This window comes from Chelonoidis abingdonii, chromosome 2 (genome assembly GCF_003597395.2).
Source record: "Chelonoidis abingdonii isolate Lonesome George chromosome 2, CheloAbing_2.0, whole genome shotgun sequence".
NCBI lineage: Eukaryota > Metazoa > Chordata > Testudines > Testudinidae > Chelonoidis > Chelonoidis abingdonii.
Window position 1 is genome coordinate 300,228,959 of NC_133770.1, and position 7,854 is coordinate 300,236,812.

The following is a 7,854-nucleotide window of genomic DNA, read 5'->3' on the forward strand; positions in this document are numbered from 1 at the left end:
TCCTCTCTCTGCCTGCACATGGCAGGGCAACCCCTAAAGTACTCACTATGACATCACAGAAGTGTCATAGGGGACGGGGCCCAAAACCTGTGTGTGTTCGCCTCTGATTGGCACAAGCAATGTTTACACCAAATAGGGGAGCAGGTGCCAAAAAGTCTGGCTTTGCCCCCTAAAGGTGAGGTAATGCATATTGTTGTAGAATGCGTTCAACACTGAATGACAAAGGAAGAGGCCAGGGCAATACTGGTATGGCAAGTGATACAGGATGCAGACAGGAACCCATTCTAACAGGCCCCTCCTCTGCAAAGGTGCCAACTGAAGGTGTTGGAGACAAAGAGGTCAGGTGACCTCCTGGCCTGGGAAAGGAACTGAGCAGAGGAGAAGGGGCTGGAGAGGGTGTGGGAGTCTGGAGCTGCCTGGGGACGAGGAGAGAAGTGCAGACATGGGGGTCTGGCTCACTGGCCTCTAGAATGGACCCGGCCGAGGGGTCCGGTTCGCTGTACCTAAATGCTCTGTTTTAGACCCTGTTCCTGTCATCTAATAAACCTCTGTTTTACTGGCTGGCTGGGAGTCACGTCTGACTGCAAAGTGGGGGTGCAGGACCCTGTGGTTTCCCGAGGACCCCACTGGGGCGGGCTCGCTGTGGGAAGTGCACGGAGGGGCAGAGGATGCTGAATGCTCCAAGGAGAGACCCAGGAGGTGAGGACGTGTGAGCTTCTTGCCCTGAAAAACTCTGCTCCAAGGGAGAGGAGGCTCCTCAAAGTCCTGACTGGCTTTGTGGGGAGCAGTTCCAGAGCATCGTCCAGGGACTCCGTGACAGGTGGCACCTCTGTGCAAGCAGTTTCCTGAAGACCAGGGACAGAGTTGCAAAGAGAGACTTGGATATTGCCACTCTCTGATCTCATGAGTGGGGCTTGATGCATGAGAGGTGGTGCAGCCAAGGGACCTGTGGGACATTCTCACTGGCAGATGGGAAGGGAGTTAGATGGACGGCTGCCAGAGTTACTGGAAGGGCATGGGTATTTTGCTATTTATTTGTATGTATAGTCTGTTGCTGTCTTTCTTTCCAAAGATATTCATAGCTTCATATAGTTTAAAGCCAGAAAGGCCATTAGATCATCTAGTCTGACCTCCTGTATATCACTCAATTTCACCCAAACATCCTATGTTGACCCTCATTACTTGAGATTTTAGTCCTCAGGAAACTACATTGTTGAGGGCCACGGGCAGAGAACAGGAGAGACTGAGGTGCCACTGATGCCTGAGCCCCCTAGAATGGTAGGGGATTGACTAGGGGAGGCACAGTCAGATGCTTCCAGCAGATGATCCATGCCCCATGATGCAGAAGAAGGCAAAAAAAATCTTAAGTCCCTTCCAATCTGACCTAGAGGAAAAGGTCTGACTGGTCCTTCCCCCTGAAAGAGATGTCCTTGTTTGCACACTCCTCACCTGTCTGTAACTGGAGAAGGGCTGCCAGTTAATGGTACCTGGGAAGCGTGTGTTTAGTTTTCTCGGGTTTCTGGAGGATCAAGAAGAGGTAGTTGTTTGTCAAGGAGGTGTGTTTAGTTTTCCCAGGTTTCTGGGGGCTCAAATGGATTTAGTTTGGCAAGATATACAAGACATTTGATATATTTGAACCTGGCCCATATTGTACTGTTAACAAGGTAGAAGGCTTACATACAGGGAGGGGACAGCTTGTATTCAGACTCTTCATTGGAAGGACAGGTCACATCCTCATTGGTCCATGTCAGTGTCTAAGGTACTAACCAGTCATCGTACCACCTACCGGGAACTGAATAAAAGCAGCTGGACTTCGCTTCCCAAGCACAGTCAGCCACAGACCGTGGCAATATCAGAACAAGGCTGTAGCTGTTGAAGCACCTGGAAGTGAACTGAAGTTTCTACCTATCTCACAAAATTGGTCACTGAGCTGCCCAGGTGAGCTGGAGAGTCCCTCTTCCCCTTTTCCCCAGCTGGTCAGTAGCTTTTGTACCTGCCTTCCCTTTCAGCCAAGTGAGGACATGATCCTTCTAATGTAAACCCTTCTCAGAGGAGGTGCACTGAGCTAGCAATGCAATGATGGTGCAATTTACCCCAGTGCCATGAGCCAGCAACAGAGCCAGGCTCCAGCTGAGTCCTCAAACGAGGGTGGCAGTGGGACTGTAATGGTGATTGGGCGTCTGCCCAAGGGAATTTCTCTCTAAGTAGGGTGACCAGGCCTCCCATTTTTAAAGAGACAGTCCCATATTTAAGCCCTCCTGCAGGTGTCCTGACTTTTTCTTTAAAAATGGGTGAATTGTCCCGTAATTTCTGTCTCCCTACCCCCCCATCAGTACTGGCAGGTCCTGCTGCTGGTCAGATCCCTGCTTGCTAGCTGCCTGCCCACCAGCGGTGAGTGCAAGGGGGTCCAGTGGTTGATGACGGGGGTGGCTGTGCAAGGCTAGTGGTGGGGTGAAGATGTAGCGAATGAGGCAGGCCACTCCCCCACTGGTCCATCAGCGCAGCCCCTGCTGCATGCCAGCTCTCAGCCAGCAGGGCCCCAGCCACCATCTCATTTCTGGCCAGCACTGGCCGCATGCTACAAGCTGCAGAGGCTGGTGTGTGTGGGCAGGAGCCAGACAGTGGCTGGCTATGTGTCTCATCTGCTGCCCATCCATCGGTCCTTTATGTGCTCCCCCCTCACTCTCCTCTCCCTGCGTTGCCCCTTCACCCCCGCAGCCCTGCTGCTCCTCCATATCCCCCCCAATGGGGCGCATCTCACTCATAGCACTGTGCAGAGAACCAGCCCCCGGTCGGAGCACTCAGCTCACCAGCTGCCTGGCTGGCAGGCTCCTTCCTTCCCCCACTGCCTCTGGCTGGGCTGGTCCCCTGGGAAAGCCCAAGACTCTCTGCCCCAGAGCACTGGCCAGGAGAAACCGAGCCTTGCATGTGCCAAAGCCCTGCACACAGCACCGGCATGGGGCAGCCTCTCTGCCCCTCAGCTAAGCTATGGAGTGGCCCGTGGGGGAGCTATTTCTGGCCTGTTCACGCCCCAAACCAGCAACCCCCAGGGCAGGAGCTTAGTATCATCTTCATCCCCCACAGCCCCACCCTTGGTCCTGCCGAGGGAGCACGGGGCTGCTCCATCCCCTAGGCACCCTCCCCTGCTGAGCCACCTATCTGGCCAGGTTCGCTGAATCCCCTGCAATCAGGTTCCCTGGGCCCTGGGGCACAATGCGTCCTTCGGTCGTAACTCCTTCCTGCCTGCGCTGGAGGCTGCCGGGTTATGTCGGCGGCCTGGTTATGTCAGTGGCTAGCAGCTGTCTGGAGGTGTTAGCTGCCTTTTGACAACCCAAGCAGGAAGGGACAAGCTGCTTCCAGCCACAGGTCAGTAGGGGTGGGGAAGAGATGAGCTCTGCAAAGACACGGGCCAGGCCCCACGTTGTGGCTGGAAGCAGCTCCCATCCCTTCCCTCCCACACAGTGCCAAAAGGCTGCTGCTGGCCACATTCTGGTGGGAACCCTGGCAAAAATCTGGGGAGGGGGTCATGTGACCCTGTGTGTCCCCCCCACACACATGTTGCCTCGGGAAGACTCTGCGCCAGGTACCAGGAAAGGCAGGTCCATCCTGGGGGGGAGGAGAGCATAGAGGGCAGAGAGCTCCAGGCAGGGAGTGTTGGGCTGGTCAGTCACACAGCCCCAATTTTGTGATAGAGTTGTATGGGAGTGTGGGCGTGTCATCTCTCCGTGTGTGTGTATGTGGGGATTATGGGGGGGGGGTGTCACCCCTCCCTGTGTAAACCCTAAAGCCGTAAAGATCAGAAGGTAAATAGAAAGAATCGAACTACGCAGGGACTCAGTCAACTTGATGTTAATTTGAATGTTTGTACTGCATAGTTCTAACCTGTAAGGGGTTAAGAAGCTCAGATAACCTAGTTGACACCTGACCAGAAGGACCAACGAGGAAAAAAAATTCTTCCAAACCTGAAGGGGAGGATTTGTTTGTGTCTCTCTCTTTGTTCCCTCTCTGGACGGAAGGAGAGACCCAGCAGGTACAACATCTCCTGAAAATATACCTGGAATAATAGATCTAAAACCACAGAAATTGTAAGTAGGCAAGGAAATGCATTAGATTATCTTTTGTTTTAGCTTGTGAATTTTCCTATGCTACAGAGGTACTTTTATTCCTGTTTTTGCAACTGTGAAGCTAAGCCAGAGGGGAATCCTCTGTATTTTAAATCTTTTATTTACTCTGTAAAGTTACCTTCCATCCTGATTTTGCTGTGTAGTGAGATCATGTAGCTCCCGCCGCCCCGGAAGGGGAAGAGCCCATCTGGAGGCTGGAGTGGGCGGAGCTAGGGAGCTCTGAGCCCGCCCCTCAGAGGGTCAGGTGGCGACTCGGAACTATAAAGGCCGGCCCTTGGAGCTCAGTAGGGCCCCAGCCGCCGGAGCGAGCAGACGTCCCTAGCAGAGTCCGTGATGGGGAAACCCCCGCCGCCCCAGGCAGCTGCCCAGGTTGACCGGGTCTGCCCAGCACCCGCTACCCAGAGGAGTTGCCAGACCTGCCTGGCACCCGCTACCTGGAGGAGATGTCGGACCTGCCGATCAACCCCTGCCCCGATAAACCCATGCTCCTGGACCCCCAGAGGCCAACCCGAGGGCCCAAGGGGGAGTGTGGAAGTGGCCTGGGGGCAGCCGACCCCAGGCTGGCTGCAGCACTACCAGAGCCTATGTCAGTGTGTTGCAGCCAGGATCCCCCCTGACTAAGCAGCGGATCTTTAGCCATTGCTAGGGTCCCGGGCTGGGACGCAGTGGAGCGGAAGGGCCTGCATCCCCCTGCCACCCAACTCCTGGGTGGCAGACTCCCCCTGGCCTGAGGAGGCTGGACCCTGTTGTTACTGCCCGAGGGCCTGAGCCCCCTGACCCAGCATTTGTTGCCCCGCACTGACCTAGGGCTGGGGCTTAATACTGTGTACTAAGATTGCTCAGGCCTGACGGAGGGCCAGAACCCAGACTTAGCGGTGTTGCCCCGCCCTGAGCCAGGGCAGACTAACCCCATTTCAGCCAGCTATAGCAAGGGCCACCGAGGGGAGACCCCCGGGCCAGACTAATTCCCTGGAACCATCGGGGTGTCGTGAGCCAGTGTGGCTCCCCACTGCTCTGGAGAGGGTCAGGCCCTGGTGAACTCTTGTACATGCAGAGGGTCAGGCCCTGGTGAACTCTTGTACATGTAAAACTCTTTTACTTTTTCTTTATAAATAAAGTTCTTCTTTTAAGAACCTGATTGATTTCTCAGTGTCTTAAAGACAAAGAGTCTGGCCTGGGCTTGCATTGCTAACCAGTGGGTTGGTATATTATTCTCAAGCCTCCCCAGTAAAGGGGGTGAACGGGTTTGGGGGGATATTTTGGCGGTGATAGGGATTCCAAGTGACCCTTCCCTAAATTTTTGTGTAAATCACTTGGTGGTGGCAGCAATACTGTCCAAGGACAAGGGAAGGAATTTGTGCCTTGGAGAAGTTTTAACCTAAGCTGGTAAAATATAAGCTTAAGGGGTCTTTCATGAGGGTCCCCACATCTGTACCCCAGAGTTCAGAGTGGGTGGGGGACTCTGACCTGGTTCAAAATGATCCCATTCTACCACCATAAGTGCAGACCTCAGGGTTTTAAACGGCCACTTTTTTTTAAGCTGAGAGCAGCTGGAGTTTGTTTTTTTCCCTTTGCCTGAGGGCAGAGTAGTTAAGCTATAGCAAGAAAATTCACAAGCTAAAACAAAAGATAACCTAACACATTTCCTTGCCTACTTACAACTTCTGTGGTTTTAGATCTATTATTCCAGGTATATTTTCAGGAGATGTTGTACCTGCTGGGTCTCTCCTTCCATCCGGAGAGGGAACAACAAAGAGAGAGACACAAACAAATATTCTCCCTCAGCCACCACCAGATTTCAAAGTATCTTCTTTCCTTGTTGATCCTTCTGGTTAGGTGCCAATTAGGTTATTTGAGCTTCTTAACCCCTTATAGGTAAAGCGATTCAGTACAGCTGCCAAGGAGGGATTGTATGCTACCCTTCTCTCTATGTTTATGACAGTACCCAAACAACCTTAACTCTGCCCTGCCACAAACTCTTCCAACTTCCCATACAGTTAAAACTCACTGCAATCTTGTGCCTGGGCTACATCTGAATAGTCTAGTATGTGTTTAATTATAGCTTGTTCTCATTATTCTTCATTGCAAAAACATTCTTTGTCAGCATAATTCTGACCTACCATGATGCCATGCAAAGCCATACCTTTATGATTAAGACATTTTAGTGGGTGGGAGCCCAGATAACATTAAATTGATTGTTAAAAACATATTAATTTTTTTTCTTATTTTTCCTCATGGACAACTACAAGCTAGAGTTAATATTATTTAGGCGCTTTAACTGTGCATTTTCATACCTTAACATGTGGATATTTTTTATATTTAACCCTAGCTGTGAATTTCTTGGGTTTTTAAGGCTTGTTTTTTGGATCATCATAACAGCTCTGTAATGTACTTTACCTAAATTACTGATATGTGCTCTCAACCTTAACTAAAGTACTTGTGATTCTACTAACAGGTGAATTTCCAGATAAACTAGAAATAATTTGATAAAGTTTCTCAATTCTAACTTTTGAAAAATCTTTGGCTGAGCTGTCACTGACCATCCCATAATTTGATTGGCATACAAAGCCTGATTGCCAGATGGATAAGGGCCTGTATTAAAGGTGTGACGGGATCCCCGGGGTGCAGCCTGCGACTGTGGGACCACTGTGCCCCTGAACTCTCTCCAGCCTGGGCTGTCTCTCACAATGCCTTGCTAGTGATCAGCAGCAAACCCCTTCAGATACTGTTATCACTCAGCACAGCCACATGTGGGGATCCCACACCCTGCTAGATTGCATGAATGCTCCCACAGCCACTCATAATTCACACAAAGAAAGGCACCAGCCAAATACCCCCAGCCCTGTACCTTGGCAATAAAGCATCTTGCACTGCTCAAGATGGGCAGTGCAGATTAATTGGTTCTCCACTTCATCACTGGAGAGTGGACATACACCAGCCTTTGCAAAAGCTGAGCAGATTTACCACACACTTCAGGCAAATTCACTGGTGAAGATAAACAGTAAAACAAATTTATTGACTACAAAAGAGAGATTTTAAGTGATAGGCAAAAAGTCAGAGTTAATTACCACAAGAAATAAAATATAAGCACGCAGTCTAAACCTTGTCTGGCACATTGACAGGGGTCCCCCGCAGCACTGTTTAAAAACCAGGGCACAGCCCAGATCCTGTGGCTCTGTGCCTTCCTCTGAAGCACCGGGCTGACTAGGGTCATGCAGGTACCTGCCCAGGAACAAATATTTCATAATGGGCTCTTCAGCCTGGCAGAGCAAGATCTAACCCCACCCACTGGCTGGCAGCAGAAGCCAGACACATTCAGACGGGAATAAGATGCACCATTTTAACAGTGAGGGTCATTAACCACTGAACCAGCTTCCCAAGGGGTGTGCCGGATTCTCCAGCCCTGATGATTTTTAAATCCAGACGGGCTGCGTTTCTAACAGCTCTGCTCTGGGAATGACTTGGGGCAGTGCTCTGGCCTGGATAGTCACAATGGTCCTTTTGGCCTTGGAATCTATGGCCTGGTCTACACTACGCGTTTAAATCGATTTAAAGAGCGTTAAATCGATTTAACACTGTACCCGTCCACACTACAACACTCTTTATATCGATATAAAGGGTTCTTTAAATCGATTTCTGTACTCCACCCCGACGAGAGGAGTAGCGCTAAATTCGATATTAACATATTGGATTACGGTTAGCGTGGACAGAAATCGACGTTATTGGCCTC